This window comes from Haemaphysalis longicornis, unplaced genomic scaffold (genome assembly GCF_048455015.1).
Source record: "Haemaphysalis longicornis isolate Haplotype H1 unplaced genomic scaffold, Haemaphysalis longicornis Haplotype H1 scaffold_62, whole genome shotgun sequence".
Taxonomy (NCBI): Eukaryota; Metazoa; Arthropoda; class Arachnida; order Ixodida; family Ixodidae; genus Haemaphysalis; species Haemaphysalis longicornis.
The window spans coordinates 445,263-457,749 of NW_027526410.1; the positions used below are offsets into that span (position 1 = coordinate 445,263).

General features: G+C 45.2%; 1 long non-coding RNA gene across 1 annotated transcript in view; it reads left to right on the forward strand.

Annotated features, from left to right (window-relative positions):
- LOC144144110 (uncharacterized) overlaps positions 1-12,487 on the forward strand; it is a 142,145-nt gene that overhangs the window by 30,606 nt on the left and 99,052 nt on the right. Inside the window, exon 2 of the long non-coding RNA XR_013317158.1 lies at positions 4,853-5,055. This is a non-coding gene — a long non-coding RNA (uncharacterized LOC144144110). The remainder of the gene's footprint in view (positions 1-4,852; positions 5,056-12,487) is intronic.

Here is a 12,487-nt window from a genome sequence, read left to right on the forward strand (position 1 = left end):
AGATACAAATATGTCAGGGATATGTCAGGGAAAACGCTTAAGGTGCGCACTTAATCCCTTGGCAAGAAACTACAGCTCTCGACCTTGTCTTTGAAGCAGAAACAGTAATAAAGCAGATGACACGTCACCCTGTCCCAATCGCCTGCGATCATATTTTCTGCTTGTTCTGCAGTTTTGTCTCTTTCAGATCCGCTTTTTTCCGAAGGTGCACTTGTACTGACTGCCCAACTCACTAAATTACTTCTACTGCTACTCGTTCCGGGGGGGAGTACTGATGTGGACGAATTAAAGAGCGTCTACGCAAAAAACTCCAATCTCATGCTCCGCGCGTCAAATTCACCTTTAATTTCTAACACCATAATCTGTTATAAGATAAGCAATGTAGCATACGAAACGTTGGCGGGGGGGTCCGGCGGTACGATGGTATACTGATTGTAATTCGCACATCCGGTATAGCTATCGCAAGAAGAATTGCAGTGGTCAGAGCAGTAATGCACTGACTGAGCGTTAACTACAGCTTACTTTTACAAACGTGTGGCTAACGCATTCGATAAGGTGACAGCTAACAAATTATTCTGGGTAACCAAATAATATAATTCATTATAGTATTCATGTGCTAGTTGTAGAACTTTTCTGTTTTGTTACAAATATAAAAAAAATCTGCGCCATTGGTATTAAGCGCTAGTATTTGAACGCGCCAGTACGGAGGCCTAAATTTAAGGCTTCAAGGATAGAGTGATGGGCGATTCCATAGCGACAATTGCAATTTCAACAAAAACGGAAACGGCAGAAAATACATCCCACTGTCATATCTCTTAGCGGTGTATTTATGAGTAGCCGCTAGGACAAAATAAAGTCTTGGCGAGAAAGTAGGTTACAAAATCGTCGTCACTTCATCTGTTTTTCTAATATATCGTAATTGTTTAAAGTTTGCTTCGCAACTGCGTTACTGCCCTTGGAGAGCAGCAGCATTTTGAATTTTTTTTGTATTTTAATTTGATTATCGTTTTAAACAAGTAACTGTTTTTTGCTAATTTCAGGGATAATTCAACGTGTCGAACCGGTTCGCGAACCGGTTCAAGCTCCCGCACCGGTTCGCGAACCGGTTCGGTACATGATTTTGTCGAACCGGAACTGAACCGGGACGAAATGATTTCGCCTAAAACAGATCCGTAACCGAACCGGTATTTTTTTCTGTTCGACTCACTGTTCGTGAGGGAGAAGTTTGCGTACGGATCGTGCTTTAAGTAAGATTTCACGAATACAGTAGCCCGTTTGGTATCCAAGACGTTTTCAACCTGACCAGGCAGATACCTGATGATGATTTATGATTGCTATTGGTTTCCCCTTTTATCGGGGTGATGACATGTCATCTTACCACAAAGGACTAATACACCCATTTTTTACACTCTTGGTTTAATACTAGCGCTACTTAGCGCAGGCACAATAAGCTTATTTGGCACAAAATACGTTTTTCCCTGTTACATGTGGTAACTCTCCTAGGCAATATTCCCCTCTCAGCTTTTCGTCCACCAGCATTCTAATCTTCTTTTGGTCGCTTCGACAGCCTTGAAATTAACTTCCTCTGTGATACCCTTAAATCCAAGGGCTTTTGGAAGCCCAATATTTCCTTCATGTAGATTTGGATGGATACCCTCATATTCTAACACTATGTGCCGCATAGGTTGTGTTTTTTTTCCACAGACCACGCATACCCCATCATTCTCGTAGAAATTTTCATTTCTGATGTTCAATTACTCAGCCCTGTACATCTCTAACGGCGTTTTAGGCTCCATTTTTTCCTTCCATTTATTCGTTTCAATCTGCCTTGCCTCTGTTTTGGTTACCTTGGCTGTTTTGAATTCTCCACTGTTCTTTCCGAAATTGATTGTTAGCCTTGTAGTTTTTCTTAACCACTGCGTGTCCACGCTTTTAAAGTATAGGTAACTAAAAACCTTAGCTGCCCACCTTCGTTGATCCATTGCCCTCAACCTCATCTCAAAGTATATTTTACTCTGTGCTTCTCTAACTTCCAACGACGCCCAGGCCATATCTCCCTGAACTGCTTTGTTAGTTGTTTTTTCATGCGCCCCTAAGGCCAAACGTCCTACCGTTCTCCAGTTTATTTCAAGGCCTGATAGAACGTCTGATTTTAAGCAGAGTACTGCATTCGCAAACGTGAGACCCGGAACCATTACTCCTTTCCACATTCCTCTTACTACTTCATATTTGTTATACCCCCACAGAGCTCTATGCTTTATTATAGCTGCGTTTCGCTTTCCCTTAACCATAAGTTGCTCCACGTAAGTTCCCCCCTTCGTTTATCCTCACTCCCAAATATTTATATTCCCTCACTCTAGGTAATTCGCCTTGCTGGATAGACACTACGTCAATGGTAGCGTCATTGAAACCCATTATTCCTGATTTTTCGGCACTGAAATTTAACCCGAGGACGGTGGCTTCCTAACGGCTAATATTTATTAGCCGTTGCATATTGGTTTGGTTATCAGCTAAAAGAACAATATCGTCTGCGTATAACATTCCCGGAATATGCTGTTGTACCACTTCGCCTTGCATCATATGAGTTAGGCTAAACCCTACTTGACTTTCTTCCAGTTTCTTTTCTAACCGTGCCATGTAAAGCATGAACAGTATTGGGCTCAAAGGGCATCCCTGTTTCAGTCCCCGATGGATGTTGACCTTCTGGGCGCATTTCTATCCTTCCCATGTAAGATGTACTCTACTGTCTTTATAGATCGCGATCAGCAACTGTATTAACTAGTCATCTAATCCCTGGAGTTTCAGCATTCTCCACAGCCGTTCTCTGTTTACGTTGTCATATGCGCCTTGAATGTTTAAGAACGTAGTCCATAATGGTTTATTTTGTGCTTTCTCAATTTCAATGCATTGCGTTATCCCGAACAAATTGTCATCCAGTCACCTGTCTTGTCTAATTCCATTCTGCAGTTCCCCAAGTATTTTATTTTCTTCCATCCATGCTTGAATTTCTGATTTTATCGCCTGCATTACAAATCTATACACCACTGACGTTACTGTGAGTGGTCTGTATGAATCAATACTGGCTTTGTCTCATCTGCCTTTATATATTAAATTCATCCTACTTTCTAGCCAGTTCTCTGGTATTTATTTGGTATTTATCACCTTATCTATTGCTCTCATAAACGATTCCTTACTTTTAGGTCCAAGCAGGTTTATCAGTTGCATTGGTATTCCGTCTGGGCCCACTTCTGTCTGGCGGAAACCTTTTGCTCAGCTTTTTTCCAATCAAGGTAGCTCAAACTTATTTCCCTTTCCGCAGTCTTCTGTGCCGCTGATGTTATCGGTGCAGGTTTCCCTACCACTATTGCCCTAAACCTCTAACTAATCACTCGATGAATATGCGCCAACGCGTGCTCTCCTTCTAAATGTTTCCCCTCCTCATCAATCAGGAATTTTTGGTGGTTATCGCTTTTTGAGCTTAGTAATTTTACGTGGTTCAAAAACTTCTTCGATGCGCTTTTTTACTTCTACCGTATTTATGCCACCCATTGTTCGGTTTTCTGCTTGATCTTTGCTTGCACCATTTTCAGCACTCCTAGATTTTTCCCACGGTGGGTATCCCATTTCTCCTTCACTACCTCCGGTTCCATACCAGTTGTTTTTGCTTCTCTTTGTTCTCTCGACGCCTTTCTTCGCTGGTAAATAGCCTCTTTTATTTCCTTCTTCCACCAGCTTCTCGGCTTTCTCTTCCCTTTTCATCGGTTTCATTGCCTTTCTTCATTCATCTTAACCTTTATGAACGCAATTATTTCGTCGTAATCCCAATTATTGCCTCGGTATTTATTGATTGTGTTTTCCAATCTATCAGCGATGATCTTTAACTGCTCATTGTTCAAATTAGTTCCTCCTATTGTACCTATTTCTAAATTTGTCCGGGTTGCGCCTCCAAAGTGCAAGCTAAGCCGCTTGTGGCCGCTTCCTAAGCTGTCTGTTCCATTTTCATCTATCCTCATTCCCCGCAACCTTCCGTATACTGTCCCGGATACTAAACTGTAGTCTATGCTGGAATGTCTGTTACCGCTTGCCCGCGTTATTTGACCGTAACACTTGTTTTCCGTGTTTACTATTACAAGCCGGTTTTCGTGACATAGATCTATTAATAGAGAAGCCTTGTCGTGTGTGTACCCATCCAAACATTCTATATGGGCATTCCTATCTCCAACTATGATAATTTCTCCTGAATCTTTGAGCTCGTTTGTATCTCTTCTCAAACAGTTTACATTTTCCTCATTTGCCTCCCTAGCACTACTTCCGGTCCACAGATACACCACTCCTAACCATGTATTTTTCCCCTCTTTGGTGCCTCTAACCCCGACGGCGGCTTTCCCTACACCCCTGACTTTTGCGCACTGCGCAAACACAAAAAAGATCTTTCGTATATCCCACGTCTCCCTCTAACTCCACATATAAGGTGTAATAAACAAACAAAACTAAATTTTAATTTTTACTTTCAAACGTTACGCGCGAAGGTACTATTTATAGGCCGCGCCGTAAGGTACATGTAGGTCACAATAACCAGTGCGCTCTGTATCATGTTGTAGGTTGAATGATCTTTAGACATATATTGATTTAGGCCTAAGATGTTTTACATGTGCAATTGTTTTGTGTACTGAGGCGCCTTTTTTTACCTGGGAATGCTGCATGGCTGCATGCCTCTGATTGTGATACGCGAACTGCAAGCTCTAAATTAACACTTGCATCAGCCGTAACAGACTAATCTATCACGTTTGAGGAATTTGAAAGCACAAAAGCTTATTTCTGGTATTACAAGAACTTATTGAAAATGTTTCAGTTTTTCAGACTAAGTGATCCTTTGAAATTGGCTCTAAGGACGTACGACTCTGGTGTAGGTCTTGAAATACTAAAATGTGAGATGTCGACGTTTATATGGAGAGATGACAGGAAGCACCAAATAATGCGCAGCTTTTTTGTAACGGATCTCAATGCTCGTCATACAGATCAAGGTCCTCATGGAATTATTAATCGACCAACCAAGTGAGTATGCGTTTGTTGTTGCTTACTTTTAACTCTCTAGCGCACACGGCCTTTCTTGTAAAACGTTACACAGTATTATTTGCCCCTAAAAGCTGAGGTATAACATAGCGCATGATTCCTAATGCGCTATCACTCTTCAACGATCTGCACCATCAGAGAAGTCTTACCATACCCAAATTTTTGACTAATGGCCGTGTACACTTGCACATGCAAAACTTAAAGAAACACCATACCCAATCTATAACTATTAAATTTCAACACGACACACTGAATGACTGCCTATAAGCTTCTTAACTCTCTTTGGCTGCAGATGCCCGTCAACCATTTACACCAAAGTTTTCGTACTACACGCTGAGGAATTAAGAAGCTGCATAATAGCCATTGTAGTCTCCTGCACCTAAAATATCTCCATAACAGTAAAAGCGTTCAGCTAAAAGCCACTTTACAATTATTATTTTCCCGTGATTGTATCACTAACATAGGCTCTACTCATATCGATAGCTCTTGTAGTTCTATAAACTAGATACGGATTAAGTTCGCGCAAACACTGATTCGAAACTTCGGAAAAGAATTTTTAAGGGGAAACCTTTTTTTGCAGTTGAGCCGCACGAAAAGGCAGAACACGAGCCGACGATGGTGCTATGAGAGTGAAGTCAGTAAATTATCTGTTCACTCCAAACTTATCTGGTTAGCTGGTTCGAGATCTCTGTTGTTACCAAAACTTCAGGGCTTGTTTACGCCGCCCGCTCCATTTGGTGATACGGGATGTATGAGCAGAATTAAGATTGTCTTGTTGCCATAAAAACAATAACTTGTTTTTTCGAAGTTTTTTGTATGACAAGTTGAAGGGACAAAAAAATAAGAATACAAAAGTCAGGTAAATACACATAGAGAATCGCCACTTTGAGCTTGGCGAATGAAGTACTAGAAAAGGTGGCTGCTAGAAAAAAAGTGAGTGCTTATCGAAAATATTTAAAACAAATGGTGTCGCCAGACCATTACCTCGAAAGCTTTCAGCACACGCTCCCAAGTTATAAACTGCAGGCTATCCCGTTCCTATAAAGAAAGGTGTACAATCAATGCCTACTCCTGGTCATATCCCATTTCGCAGAAACTTTGGGACTAACGCATATGCAGTAGAACCCCGCTCTTACGTTCCTCAGTGCTGCGTTTTCACGGCTGCAACGTTGTTTTTGTCTACTTCCGGCGCAGCTTACGTAGTGTCCCATGTACAAAATGGCCATTGTCACATCGTAGCTCAGTGTACGTTCCCGGATCATTTGTCGAAATCTGACACACCGAACCCGCCCGGGCAACATGCGCAGACCGCCATTTTGACGTTTGACGAGGCTTGGCCAGGCTTCGCTACAAAATCGACTGCATGAAGCTGCATGCGGGTACCATTCGTGACGAATAGATGGCACTATGTTACGCCATGCTGTCACCATCATCACTGCGCTTACAACGGAAGTTTCACTTCGGAATTGCAGAATTGCGAATCTATCCGTCACGAATAGCACCCGCGCGCAGCTTCATGCAGTCGATTGTGTAGCCAAGCCTGGCCAAGCCTTGTCAAACGTCAAAATGGCGGTCGGCGCATTATGTCTAGGGTTCGGTGTGTCACATTGCGACAAATGATCCGGGAACAACGTGAACTTGGTCGTGTCTTGATGGTGTCACAAAAACGGGGGGGCGCTTTCTTTTCCGGAAAAGCTTGACGTAATAAACGCAGTAGACAAGCCGCTCGCGCGGAAGGGAGTCGCAATCGCTAGGGACCTTGCATTGAAAGTCATAGTGTTTTCCAGTGATCATAAAAGGCGGCAATCCTACATTCCCGAGTTTTTTAAGGTCCGAAAGCCAACGTTGCAGATATACGTAATTGCAAGTCAAAGTTACAGTGCTTTTGTTCATTTTTGAATGTTTCCTTACGGCTGCGTTTTCCTCGGTGTTACGTTTTCTTTTTCCGGTACGGTGAAAAACGTATGAATGGGGTTCCACTGTGCTTGATGGGAGGGAAACTGGGTCGGCTCATTGAGCCATGGGAAAAATAGGAGGCACTCATTTTACGATATCCGAAACATTTCGGAACGTTTACTCCTATAGGTGTCCGCCGCATATGAATTTATATGTATTTATTAAGGCAACATAAGCACGTGAAATATTAGATGACGTAGAGTAGAACCGTCGGGTGATAAATTACGCTGCTATAACTGTGTTTGGAGGCCCTGTTTGTTACCAAATTTAATGCGCACTTACGTGTATTTACCGCCTGCTGCAGCCTACTATCAAGCTTATCGTAAACCACGGCAGCATGTGATCCGCTCACTTAGTGTGGGCTTTTCGAGATTCAGTAAACACGCTTCGCATATGCGAAAAAAATAGAGAAGAAGAATCCGCGGGAGAATGCGCTCCCCGTGACTTTCGTTTCGTCTTTTCGTGAACAGCTTTTAGCTTAGTAAGTATAGGCTCAGGACAGCGAATGTTTCCGGGCGAGAATAGCGCCAGCCGCGGCAAACCCGCGCAACTCTGTGTCGGTCCCGCCGCGCATACCGCCCTCAGCGCCCGTGAACGCAACTTTGCAAAAACGTGTGTCAAAACTTTATTTGCGTGTATATCTAGTACGTGTATATCTAGTACATATCTAGTATATCTAGTACGTGTATATCTAGTACAACAAAGTCATGCACAACTTTTTTATAGTAGGGGGAAGCCTCCAAACTTATGTTCAGTTGATATTGTCATTTTTAATATTTTCTATCGACAGAGTATTAGATTGCATTTAGATAATCAATTTCTTCATTCCAGTAGACCTATTCAGAATGCTCATATTCCTGTACTGATTCCTCTTCGCCCTAAAACTGTAGATCAATACTACTGTTCTCACGCGCAATTCAAGTTTTGGGAATCGCTTCAGTGGTTAACATACGTGATGTCTAACTAGCTATATCAATGTAAAAATACAGTTATTGTATTCTTGCAAGGCCCTCTTAGTGAAACCTACAAATCGAGTATATTCTCATGATATTATGACGTTACATGTCACGACCATGACATTACATCGATGTTCTTGTGTAGGTTTTACTTTATTTCATTGGGAAAACGTCAAATATAATTGTTTACTCTTATCGTTTTGTGTTTTATTTCGTAAATGGCTTGTTATGGAATGATTATTATATGAATGGTATTCAAAGGACTTGATACTACGAATTTTCGAATAAACCTGGATATTGATCTACTTCACGCTTTCTATATTCAACCCTTTGTCTTTTTATTCAAGAAAACTTTTCCCTTTTAATCGATTCGGTAACTAACCGGATCATGATACAACAGTTTTTTGAACTCCGAAAATTGCGGCTTGCTATATATCCCGTACTTCACCGAGGAACAGCCAGTTGTCCCGAACGAATCATGTATTTGAGCATAATGGATATTTCAGCCAAAATGACGCCAGAAGTTCACTTTTTCGGGAAAATGTTCCACATCACACCTACTGGGTGCTCCAAGACGACGTTTTATGAATTCTGAGCTCCTGTCAAGTTGCGGATTGGTGGGGACTGGCTTGAGTCCCGCGGAATTAAGAAACTTTGATCTTAGAGGCCACAATTTTGCATGTAGTTGCTGGCGCAAGCAATATCAAAATCCGGAAATGGGTCATGCGGTGCAGTTTTTTTCTAGACCACTTTTTTAAGGGACCAGGTGACGATGACCTATTAGAAACATCATCGTTAACCAATTTTGTCCTATCTAAATGAAATAAAGTCCGTTTTTGGCGACTCGCCGATTTTTCGGACTGCCCTTTCATTTGGACTATTCTTCGTGCCATTCTAGGTGGGAAAATCGGTCGGCTTCTGTAGTATCACAGTACGATATGTGAAAAATGGCCAACGATGTGGTAGTACAATAATAATCCCCATAGCTACATACATTCGTTATAAGCACTATTTTCCCGCTATAGGTGAACAAATGTGTTATTTTTTTAAAACGGCACGCTGCTCTGCGCACCTTGCCGCCAATATGGCACAAAAAGTATCCCTGCAAGAGACATGGACTCGGATGATGTAGTACGTCGGCTTCCTGCAATTTGTGATTTCCGGACGTGCTTCTCGCCCTTATGGCAATGGTGCCGTCTTCGCGCAGGTCCACCAGGCGCAAAAACACACGAGAAGGGCGAATCACCCTCTTTAAATTGCTCAGGCTCAATTTATAGAGCACCCTTGAAAGCACCACAACATGGCTATTTATCTTGAATATTCTATCACATTAACACTAATTATTCTCAGGAACTCATGTAGCACGTACTCGGGCATAAATTGCCCGATGAGTTCATTCTTGAGATCCAGGAGCGCGCCACTAGTCCTAGCGCATGCATCGACCCCAGGGGCACTGCCCACAAATTGCTTCAGCAGAAATTCGTAGCTTCTAATGTAGTTAACAGAATGTCCTTCTGATGTCGCCGCCAGTTCACTTTCATTTCCGAAAGCTGTCTCGGTACAAAGACAGCCAAAGGGCGCTGACAGCATGATCATCAGCAGAATAACAGGACTCCAACAGTTTAATAGTCGTTCAGTGTTTACGAAGTTCACTTTTCTGAAATAGACTGCTACGTGACTGCTTTATGTTTAGCAAGACTATGTTTTTGAGCTGGATATGAGCTCCTTTTACGTAAAAAAATAGTTTAGTGCTTCAATAAACAAGGCCCGCGACAGAAAAACCGGACAGTAAGGTCGCTACGGGCGTCTTGAAGCGCTAACCTCCTTTGTGACGAACCAACCAGCCCATCAACAAGTTTTATTATGCCATCTTCTTCTACAACAGGCTGTTTTTCTTTCAATTGTGTTTCCCCTTCTCCTTCTGAAGCTTACATCTTCGCTAGCCAATGCTGAATATGCGAAGACGGAGCTGGGTAATACATCAGGTGAAGTAGCGCCCGTGTTGTCCGTATTTTGTGTGTGTGTCTTGAAGCGCTAACCAGCTTTGTGACTAACCAATGAGCCCACCAACAATTTATATTAAGCCTTCTTTTACAACGTAGTAATCCACACGCCCCATCATCATGTAGCGCCACCATCGTCATCCTCATCATCAGCGCAACAACCATCAGCGGGGCTGGCACAGCAGCATCAGCTTTCCCATGCGCCTCGGGGAGATCGTACGCGACTACACGCCTGGGAGGTCTTTCTTCGCCATTTCTCGAAGTTCGTGGCGTGCCCACTCTTAAATAAAACGTAAGAAACCGCATTCAGTACAACCAAGTCTTCGTCCTACAAATTGGTGACCCCGAGGTTCCGCGCCTATCACCCGGCCAGCGGCACACCGACATGGCTACTTCAAGAGACCTACCAATACAGCAGTTCGAGCCACGCAACCTGCATGCGAGGTTGGTTTTTCAAGCTTGAGGCAACCATTGGGCTAAAATACGTAACCTTGTAACGTATCTAGCCCTCCATCCTCTGGGACCTGCTTCCTCTCCGGCTTCGCTGCGTCCTTGCCACACCACCACCCAGCGAAACTCGCTATGACTACCATCGCGCTGCCGGGCTCGCGCACTATGGCTTCACGGATGATGTCTGTCGGCCCGCAGCAGAAGACGCACACACATATTCTGCTTGTTGAGGATGAAAGCGAATAAAAGAAGCAGGGCTGCACGAGCACAGGGGCATGGGCCTAGCTTGCTCTTCGCGCTCGTGGCAGTGGGTTCCTGACAAGCGCAGCGAACGGCCGACCGGCTCTGTGGCTGCCTTCTTGCGTCGCTATCCGAGACATTCTGATGCCAAAACCCGGGAGACAACCCACGAGCAGGCCTGACCTTATCCGGGGCAGTTTTCGAGGACGCTAGGCCGTGGGTGCCATGGACGGTACCGAATTCTTCGAGCGTCGTCATCGAACACTGTCCACCGCTTGTGCTCTAGCCGAGGCCACCCGGTCGCAAGTATTCGCGTAGGCTGCTATGAAACAGCTACGCCGCCACCGTGACATTGTTAGAGAAGCCGTCACAAATGGAGTAGCGGATATTTAATCACTGCTGCAGGATCCATTCACGTCGACTGGCCAGATCCAATCGCACCCTCGCGCCGTAATTAGCAGGTACGAGGAATGGAAGTCCCTCGATACGCGCATCCATCAGGTCATAGATGTGGATGAGCTGGAAGCCGATTTGTTCGAGAGCTACGAGTACGACGAAAGGCTCGTCGAGATACGCACGCAGGTGTGCTTCGCCATACCCTCCGCCGTTGCTTCTCTAGTGGCTGCTCGGAGCACCGGAGCACCAAATCATTACTCCGCCGTCATTCGGCATGGCAACACCGTGGTGCCCTCAGTTGAGAGCAGGATAGCTGCGGAAGCTGATAAGGTGGCGAACGGGCCCGCTGCGTGTGAGCCGTGTGTTTATGACTATCCGAACATCCCCACAGCTCCCGACGAGTATAATTGTCAAGAGCAACCAGCGAAGAAGGCAAGGGATTCCCTCGACGAACGACTGAATGTACCCTGCAGCCAGCCCAACGATGACTGCACCGCTATCGCGGGAAGCCACGGAACTGGCCTCTCCAAGGACCCCGTCAGCACGATGCACGATGATGCGGCCTACCTGTACCTTCCAAAGTGATGTTCTCCGACGGATCGGACGTCGCTGCCGCTGATTGGTGTTCCTTGCTGAGAGAGCACTTGGTTCTTGGGCGTCATGAGCAGGCGCACTTCCTACTTGCACGGCGGTGGCAGTGTTGCTCCGGGCGCTGGCTTCTCCGTTAGCATTGCCGCTGGCGCGAGCGCTTCCTCGTATCCACGACTCCAATCGGCGCACCGGCGCTCCGAGTTAGATCACACGAACCGTCAAATGAACCTTGTTGCGGCGAACTCGTGAACGGCGACTGGGCGGCTTCAATGGCCGTGCTCAACAGCCACCTGAAGGGGTCATGTAAGCGCTCCCGTCTGCTGCCACGATCGCTTTTCCAGACTCACAGTGGTACAGTTAACCAGCTTGATCAGCGCTGCTGCTCACGACAAGAGGTGATCACCGGGGACCAGCTACCAACCATGGCGGCCTGTGCTGGCTACCTGCAATGGGCACACTGCAATGGGCCTGCAATGGGCCTGCAATGGTGACACGCCTGGAATGGCTACGCCTGCTGCTTGCCTGCAATAGGCACACGGCTGCGCCAGTTAACCACTGCGCCTGCAACACGACGAATTTCCTTATGATCCTGGGGGCTACGGGCGACCACGAGGCTACCAGGCAGGGCAGAGTTCCAGGACATCGCTCTTGTGGTCTACGTTGGGTGAGTGAGTTCGCGGTCGGCTACTGCGTGGTCACCTTGGTATTTCGGCTGCCGTATGAGTTCCACAATTTCGAATCTGCACTTTCACGTGAAATAAGGCCTACACGCCGTGCGTGAAGCGACATCAGCTTCGACATCTTGAACGACGCTTCGCTATA